This window comes from Gossypium arboreum, chromosome 8 (genome assembly GCF_025698485.1).
Source record: "Gossypium arboreum isolate Shixiya-1 chromosome 8, ASM2569848v2, whole genome shotgun sequence".
Lineage (NCBI taxonomy): Eukaryota > Viridiplantae > Streptophyta > Magnoliopsida > Malvales > Malvaceae > Gossypium > Gossypium arboreum.
In genome coordinates this window covers 138,255,307-138,265,051 of record NC_069077.1, presented here as the reverse complement: position 1 = coordinate 138,265,051, position 9,745 = coordinate 138,255,307, and positions in this window count along the sequence as shown.

Sequence of the window (9,745 nt, the reverse complement as noted above, 5' to 3'; positions counted from 1 at the left end):
GGTGTGTCACATTGAAGCGTTACTAGAAAAGTCATGTTTTATCTAAAGTCTTTCTTAGTGTTTAAAGAATATCTTCGTTATAAATTAAAGTGAATAAAAGCTGTGCACCAGGTAGGATGCCAGAAAAGAGGAGGTGAGTCAATTAGACTGCTTAAGTACCCAGCTCTCCACGGATCCAATCCTAGACATGCACACAACCATTGCCACACTTTAATTGAGTGATTGTTCATGGAAAACCAATTCGTTTAAAACCATTTGAAAAGGTTATTAATTTTGAAAATGTTTTCATTGCGGAAACTTTGCTTTGTTATCGCGATATTTTGAAATCAAGTAACCCTTTTAAAACGTGCCCTAGAGCTATTCAATTTCAAACAATTAAAACAATATCATATCTAAGCTAACAAAACATACTAAAAATAGTTAAAAATAATTAAAGCGGCCTTGTTACAACCCGAAATATAACTGTAAAATAACTTAAAGAACTACTAATTTAATTAAAAACCATCTGCGCTGTCCACGTGGCCACCCTGAATCCTACTAGCTCCAAGTCCCCAGTTTAAGGCTCACCTGCAAGGGTAAAAAGGAAGGGGTGAGTTTGGAAAACTCAGTGTCTAAAGTATCCCAACCAGAGCCCAAATCAGTTCAAGCTTTACTGGGCCTAAGCCCTATTCAGAAATCAGAGTTGACTAAGCCTTAGCCCATATCAATATTAATCTGGGCCTTAGCCCTATTACAGGTTGAGATATATTGGGCCTTGCCCATATTAACACAGTTGGGCCCATTTCAATACAATTGGCCCATAACAAAATAGTCTCATATGATTAATGCATGATAACCCCATCCAACCCTGCACTTGCCTCCGTCCATCCCTACACTTCCTGTGGGGAATAAATCACCCACGCCATCCCTACACTTACGGTGTTAGCACCGATTCTTGGCACTAACTATAATCTGCAGACAAAGTCGCTTATATCGTAATATGTGGCACGACCATCGAATGTGTTCTTCCTCCATAACAAAACCCAACCCCATGCAGTATGACATGTATGCAGAATATATATATAATTAACAAGGCATGCTTCAGAAAGACAGTCAGATTATAACGTAAGAGCAGTTATTTACCCTCGAGGGGCGTAATCGTAAACTTACCCCTCTAAGGATATTACGGTAATTCTACCTTATGAAGGTATTTCAGTAATTTTATCAGTCTTTTTAGGGTTTCATGCTCATTACAGTTATTAACGTGTCTTCAGAATACTTACCGGATGTTTTAATCGAAATGGGCCCGTTGCCTATTACTCAATTTCAGCCCATCGAAGCCCAAATTCACCAAGGTGCACGAAATTGCGCACTTTGCAATCTTACTGTTAAAGATACCAAAATTATCAATACAAACAATCCCACGAGCACTTGCACGCTCGCAAGTTCTCGAAATGTCTGCTTTTCAGCATTTTGACTTTTCTGCTTTTTCCGATCTAGTCTACTAGTGGATGTCGTTTACACACCTGTTTTTCGACGAAACATTGATGAGTTCTACACATGAGTTGCCTTTGCCGGAATATGGATTAGATCTAAATCTAGTCATTCCAATTATCCAAGCCCTCGATCAGTAGCCTTTAATCCACACTAGAGCAAAACAAATCAAATAACACCACTAAACCTTTTTAGTTTAGTCGACAGGCACCCTTTGCATATAGGGGTTTTCGGCTTTTTTTTAAATCCCAAAATAAAGAATGGAAATAAGATTCCGAGTACTTACCACCAACGATGTACTTGTCAAGAGCGTTTCCAACACTTCCCCAGTCTCAGATCCACAGTGAATCCAATCTTAAAATACGAGTAGAGAATAGAACTAGATATTAATTCCCGAATCACTATGACTTATGAAGGTTTTGGCTTTTAAGGGTAATAGGCTATCATTAATCGAGAGAAAAGATGAGTAAAAAGAGAAGAGAAGAGTAGAAGAAGATATGTTTGGTTCTTGATGAAGAAGAGATGAACAAGAAGGAAACAACTCATAAAAGCCCAAAATTAAAAGAACAGTTTCGGCACAATTCCTTCCTGACTTAAATTCCATGTTTTGCTCCTTAATTCTTGGCCAAATTCAATGTTTGAATTTCATTCAAACTCCTAACCGATTAGCAGCCTTATCCACCTCTTCATCATGCTGCTAAGAAGAGTTTCGGTCCAACTCTACTACTCTCCCTCACGCATGCAGCAAAAAGAGAGTCCTTCGCGCGCACAACAGCTCGAACCTGGGTCCTCCAGGCACACCCCCACACTACTGGCCACTGGGACACAACCTTGTTTTCAATATAATACTGCCACAATAATTTATAACCCTTACCTGCTTCAGTTCTGCCCCACTTTAAAAAAATAAAACAAAATTTGCTCGCGGAAGGACTCCAACCTGCGCCCTCTCCGCGTGCCCAGCACGCTGCTGCCACTGCGCCATGGGCACTCCTTGTGCTGGATTATGCTTGCAACTCCTCTTAACCCTATTTTAACTGCAACCTGAATACTAAAAAAACAAACAACCATTTGCGCACGCCGTGCCTTGAACCCAGGCACCTCCCACACCCTCCTAGCGTGCTTAGCCACTGGGCCAGGTGCTTGTTTGTGCTAAAATTCAGCCCAAATTATTAATAAGGCCTATAGCCTAGATTCCCTAAGGTAGCATAAAATTTAATTTTTTTTTGCTAGAGTCTTGAATCGAACCCAAGCCTTTTCCCACACTATAAATCCATCGTAATTCACTTAGATCCTATACAAAATAATTAATAACAATATTGATAATAATTTCCCGTAAAAAGTTAAAACATCAATAATTCTATCTCGGGCCATCTTCTACCCGAACTCGGACTCCAAACCCAATATTTCTAGGCCCAATTTTTGGGGCGTTACAAATACTATGAGATTGATAACATAATTTAATCTACTTTATTGCTTATTTAAGCACTAGGATTTCAAATTTTAAAAAGTAGAAAGGTTACAGTAATAATGGGGGGAGATAGAGAGGGATGAATGACGAGTAATTTTTTATTGTTAAAATAATATATTTATTTAATATTAATATTAATATAAAATTATTTTTAATTAAATTTTTATGGGGTATTGACCTTAGCAATCCCATTAGTTAAAACTTTGTTTTGATGGCACTAACTGTAAGTACCAACTTCAGTAAGAGAATCAAAGTTTAGGTATTTGGATTGGCCAGAAAATAGTTTAGGTACCTATGTCAAACAAAGCAAATTGTTCAAGGGCCTCCTATTCAATTAAGCCTTTAATAAAATCTCAAATTAAAGAGAAACATGTTGGTAAATGTGCTCATATTGTAGTAAACATGTAACTGTTTTCTATGTATTTGAACGATGAATAAATACATAAAGTTAATTTCACATTTCACTTTTATATCTTGTGTTTCTATTTTTCATGTTTTGCTTACGTATTGAAATTGTAACAAGCAAATGTCGGCTCATTAATTGTCTAAGTTGAAACTGATGATAAGCGTGGCACTATAAGAATATTTCAATTTCGAGAAAGACAATTTACTTCTCCTGATAATCTAAACGAGTCTGTAATCCCGTAAAAGAATCAAAGTGAGCATTTGATTCAAATACTCAGAAGCATTATTATATCGTATACAATTATTTAAATACTTATTTTATTATATCATATTATTTTATACATATTAGTTATAAATTTCAATGATATTTTCCAATAAATTGTATTTTTATAAATAATTTATTTAAAATATATATAGATTAAATTTTAATTATTAATGGTATTATTTAATGATTAATTTTAATATATTAAATATATTTAAATAATTTAATTTTATAATATAAGATTGTTTATATATTAAATTTTATTAAATAAATTGGATTTATTTTTATTATAATGTTTACTTAAAACATTTAAATTATTTTAAATAGAATTAATATTTTAGAAATTTATTTAATTTTAAATTATTATAAATTTTATATTTATATTCATTAAAATAAAGTTAAATATGATTTAATATTAAATAAATTTATTAAAATAATTATATAAATATTCTAACTAAATTAAATTATAAAGATTATTTTTAAAAAATTGTTTATATATTAATATTAATAATTTATTTTATTTTGTATTAATTTGATATTAATTTAATAATTAATTATTTAATTAAATATTAATTAATATTTTTTAATATGGATGTTTAAAAATGTTTAATATTTGTAAATAGTAATAATGTTAAATTAGTAAAAATTAAAAAATTATTGGTTTTACTGAAGTCATTTTTTTAAAATTAATTTGGTATTATTCATAAAGTTAAAAGATCATTATATATATTAATTTATTAATTATTTAAAATTTAATATTTATTATTTTAATTCAGAATTATTATTATTTAAATTTTTTTGAAATAATACATTTAATTTAATTTAATTATTGAGCTTTAATATTAAATATATTGATATTAATTAAAGTTATTATTTAAAAAATGTAGTTTAATTGATATATTTTTATTTTACGATATTTATATTTTATTAAATTTAAATTAGTTAATGTTTATTAAATTACCAATTAATTTTAAATTTAATATTATGTATATATTAAATTATATAAAATTATTATTAATAATATTTATAAATTGAAAATTATTTAGATATCTAATAACAATTGATTAATCTATAACTTGTTAATTATATTATTATCTAATCTATATGTTGAACTAATATAATGATGTCAATTCAAATATTGACAACAACTATCTAATATTTACAATAGTACTAAGTACTAATATCATATTTATAGTGTATAATTACTAATGTGCATATCAAACTATAAATCAATGTTTTAAAATTATCATAAGACAATATTCTAATGAATTGAATTAATTAATATACTAATGATAATTATATCATTAAGTTTAGACTAAATATAATTATATATCAAAGAGTAATTAATTAAATTGCTAATTAATAGTTGAACATTATTAATAAATCTTAATAACTTAGTCATAGACTAACATTTATATAAATTAATCATAATTAAATAATCACTAATTATAAAATTCATATACTAATATTAATTCAATAATTATAAATTAATTAATGACATGTATAATCTTGATATAATTATCTTAATATTTTCATTAAACGGAGATTGGATCAAGCCATAAGAAGAATGCTTGGCTGATAAATAATTCACTTCTTGGTCTTCGACTCCTCGACCACTACTGAACGCCCCGATCAGTGCAATGGAATGTGTCTATTTATCTATCTCTTGACTCGAAATGGGAGCAAGTATGAAAAAGGATCTTAAAGTGTTTAGGGTTGGGACAAGAGGGTCTCTTAACGCCCTCTTTTTTTTCTTCTTATTTGTTTTGGAAAGATGTCATTAGCTATTGATATATAAATATCTGATTTATTTGAAACAAATCCTTCTTAACCAAATTAATAAAAATGTTGTTTATATATATTTGTATATTTTGTAAATGTTTGAGTTTGTAGCAGAAAAATCTTAATTGGGTCAAGTTTTGAAAACACGGTTTGTTATTGTAAAATCAAACGTTTCGTGAATCAAATTTTAAGCCTACCAAAAATGGTAAAATTGATAAACCAGAAAATAAAATCCAAAAATTAAACAGTCCCAAAAACGTCTCAAATAGTCCATCAAAATGAAAATACTATAAATCAAATCATTTTGCATATTTTAACAAAAGTACTAAACCGAGCTCCCGTTGCACCGATCCGTTCTAAGTTTGAGCGTTACTTTAAAGTAATAGACAAACAAAGAATGAGTTTCGAAACTCAATGTATAACAAATTTACGTAAAAATATCAGATAAAATTTTCAATCATGCTTTCAAAAGTCAAACAGATATATATCTTATATACAAATAGAATCAGAACATACCAGATACAGATTTACAATCCTACCCCCACCCGCTACTAATTAAGCTTTAATTAATCACTATTAACATTAATTAAGCTTATCAACATATAATAGCAATCATGTTAATCCACTAACTTAACCCTTATTGGTTAAATTATTCATTTAGGCCCTTTAATTAAATAACTCAACTTTTGTAGCTTTTATGGTCCAGTCCTTTTCACTTAATAAACTATCTAAACAATAAAATTCTCTAACTAAAATTTAAAACAAGCTTAAAGGTCTTGTAAATTTTCAAAAATATATTTTCGGATTATTATGTCGAAATAGTGGTCATTAAACCACTATTTTCGACACCATCGAAAATCGATCGTATACCTGGCGAGGTCATTAGACAAAGTAGTTGGATGAATTGCTTTCGTAAAGAGTATACAATAAGGAGTTTTCAATCCTGGTACTACTTGTGGACTGACTCCAAGATTAAGTAAATTGAGAGTTATCTGAACGATGCTTCTGAACATAATTGCAATTACTCGAGCCTAATTGTATATGTCCAATTGGTCCTTTTGCTAGCTAAAAAAAAGCTCAATCAGACTACATTTGAATCAAAAAAAATTCTATGACTTTGGAAATAATTTAATTCAGTCGATTTATTCTGGATAACTATTATGCCACATTTATTAGAAACACATTGAGTTGGACTTACTCTCTATCAAAGATAACAAACACAATACAAACATCCACCATTTAGTGATTTCTTTGTTCACTACCTCCTCCATAGTTGCATTTAACCTCGCTATGCATCAACAACTGACTTCTTACCTTATTCGAGCAAAATTTAAAAAATTTAAAATATAAAATATAAAACAAAAAAAAATGATCTAATTAGAGAATAGGAACTAAATCCACAACTAACACATAGTACTAGACTAATTGCATAATTTAATCTAACGAATCTAACTGCTATTGTTTTTGCAAGTACTAGAATTTCAAATTAAAAAGTAGAATAATTAAAATTGATCAGATAAAATTAAAAGGACTAAATCTACAACTAATGTATAGTACGAGATTAATAAAAAAATTGAGCAGTATTACTTAGGGTTTATTTTTGAGTTTATGAGCACAATTACTAAGGTGTGGACAAAATAATAGCCAATTATTTGCAATTTTTTATTACCTACAAGATAAAAATATTATTTTCAATTAATTATCAAAATAGAAAAATGTTAATATATGGTAACTATATCTAAATTAATTGTGCAATTATTATATTGCCATAGGTGACGTATAAAGCATATTGCAAAATCTTCTATATGATTTTTCTCTTGCTACAAAATTGACGAGTATATCTTCACCTACCAAGTCATAACTTTAATGTAATATTAGGTTAAAAAATTTCCAAGAAATTCAGTTATAAAATGGCTAAATGCATGTCATTTTTGTATATCATCAGCTTGTTATCATATAACTAACTATTTGTTTCATCTCTCAATAATTTTCATTTTAAACTATGGCTTCTTTCAAGCGTATGCCTCTTTTTGCTTGTGGCTTTTTGCTAGTATCTAAAATATTTATCTAGTTCAATATTTAGTTATTACATAATATATGTACATGTGTTTTTTTAGTATAAAAGAGATTGCGTCTTAAAATAAGGGAGGGTTTGCAATCGTTGCGATTCAAATCATGTGTGTCTTAAACTCATTATATATAATTGCTAATATAAAATAACTAACAAAATGTTTAAATGATGAAAAAAATTTCGTTTAATTTGCAAGTGTATCAAACTCAGAAGCATGCACTCATGACATAGACTGTTTGGGCCAGTGTAAACATGGTGGCTTTTCTGACTTGAAAACTAAAAAATGTAGTTGTTTACCGGTGTCAGAGCAGCTACCACCTAACATTGCAACAAAGGTGGATGCTATGCAGCGATGACAGAAACTGCAAAGGATTTCCCACCAGCTTATTAAGCCCATAACATTCAAGGTGGCATTTGTTTCTACAAGCATTGTCCCTAGAAAAAAAAACAATATTTTTTTGGTTCAGAGAACTAAATTTAAGCCTTTCAACAATGTCATATGTTATAAGATAAACTTCGTATCCAAAAATTTCTCAAATAAATTATTAGTGAATAAAAAGGTTGTCAAAGAGAACTAATTTATTTTTGTTATACTTCGTTCAAGTATCATAATTTCATATCTTTTCAATTGAATATGCATGGTTCTAATTTTCGATCCTTCGAATTTATATGCTATCCATACAATCCTTTAATTAATTGATTTAACGGCTATTTTTATAATATCATGCCAGCTAGTCATTTCCACATAATACTCATAAAGAGTGACTTGATTTAATTAATGTATTTAACGACTACAGCTTGGGTCAAGATAGAAATATCAAAAATCAAAAAATGATCTAACTGGAGAATACAAACTAAACCCACAACTTATCAATACTATGAGACTGATAACATAATTTAATCCACTTTATTGCTTATTTAAGCACTAGGATTTCAAATTTTAAAAAGTAGAAAGGTTATAGTAATCGTGGGGGGAGATGAAGAGGGATGAAGGACAGGTAATTTTTTATTGTTATAATAATAAATTTATTTAATATTAATATTAATATAAAATTATTTTTAAATAAATTTTTATGGGGTATTGACCTTAGCAATCCCATTAGTTAAAACTTTATTTTAATGGCACTAACTGTAAGTACCAACTTCAGTAAGAGAATCAAAGTTTAGGTATTTGGATTGGCGAGAAAATAGTTTAGGTACCTATGTCAAACAAAGAAAATAGTTCAAGGGCCTCCTATTCAATTAAGCCTTTAATAAAATCTCAAATTAAAGAGAAAGATGTTGGTAAATCTGCTCATATTGTAGTAAACATGTAACTGTTTTCTATGTATTTGAACGATGAATAAATACATAAAGTTAATTTCACATTTCACTTTTATATCTTGTGTTTCAGTCTTTCATGTTTTGCTTACGTATTGAAATTGTGACAAGCAAATGTTAGCTTATTGATTGTCTAGGTTGAAACCGATGATAAGTGTGGCAATCGTAAGAAAGTTTACGTTTGAGAAAGACAATTTACTTCATTGATAATCTAAACAATTACGTAATCCCGTAAAAGAATCAAAGTGAGCATTTGATTCAAATACTCAGAAGCATTATTATGTCGTATACAATTCCAGTTAGAGAAATGATTAGTCTTAGCTATCTGAGCAGTTGGCTCCATGGGGAGAGACATAATGTACTGATTGGAAGAATGAGACATTAGACTTGACCTAAGTTGGATCAATTCACTTGTGACGTTCATGGTATGACTTACCTAAATCCTGAGTTAGTCACTAACCATGCGTATGTAACTCATGTCATTTGATATTAGTGTAGGCTTATGCTCTCAACATGACCGAGTTAATAGCCAATATGTTGGGCACATGACTTATGTTTGACATTGCTTTACTAACAACAATGAAATTCATAGCTCGACTAGGAGTTAACGATATCCTCTCATTGATATTGCTTGAATTGATAAAAATAGATTTGGCCACAGGGTTGCTTGTCATAGAACGAGTAATTTGTCACAGTCATTAGTTGACAATGATCATATTAACCATTAAGAAGACACAATGATGATGATTAGATAAAATATGATTGTATTGAGTGAATAAATTTAACTCAAAGGAATCAATGATATCATATGAGGGTAACGCATTCATGACGAGGTCATTAAACAAAGTAGTTGGATGAATTACTTTCCTAAAGAGTATACAATAAGGTGTTTTTAATCATGGTACTATTTGTGGACTAACTCCAAGATTAAGTAAATTACGAATTATCTGGACGATGCTTCTGG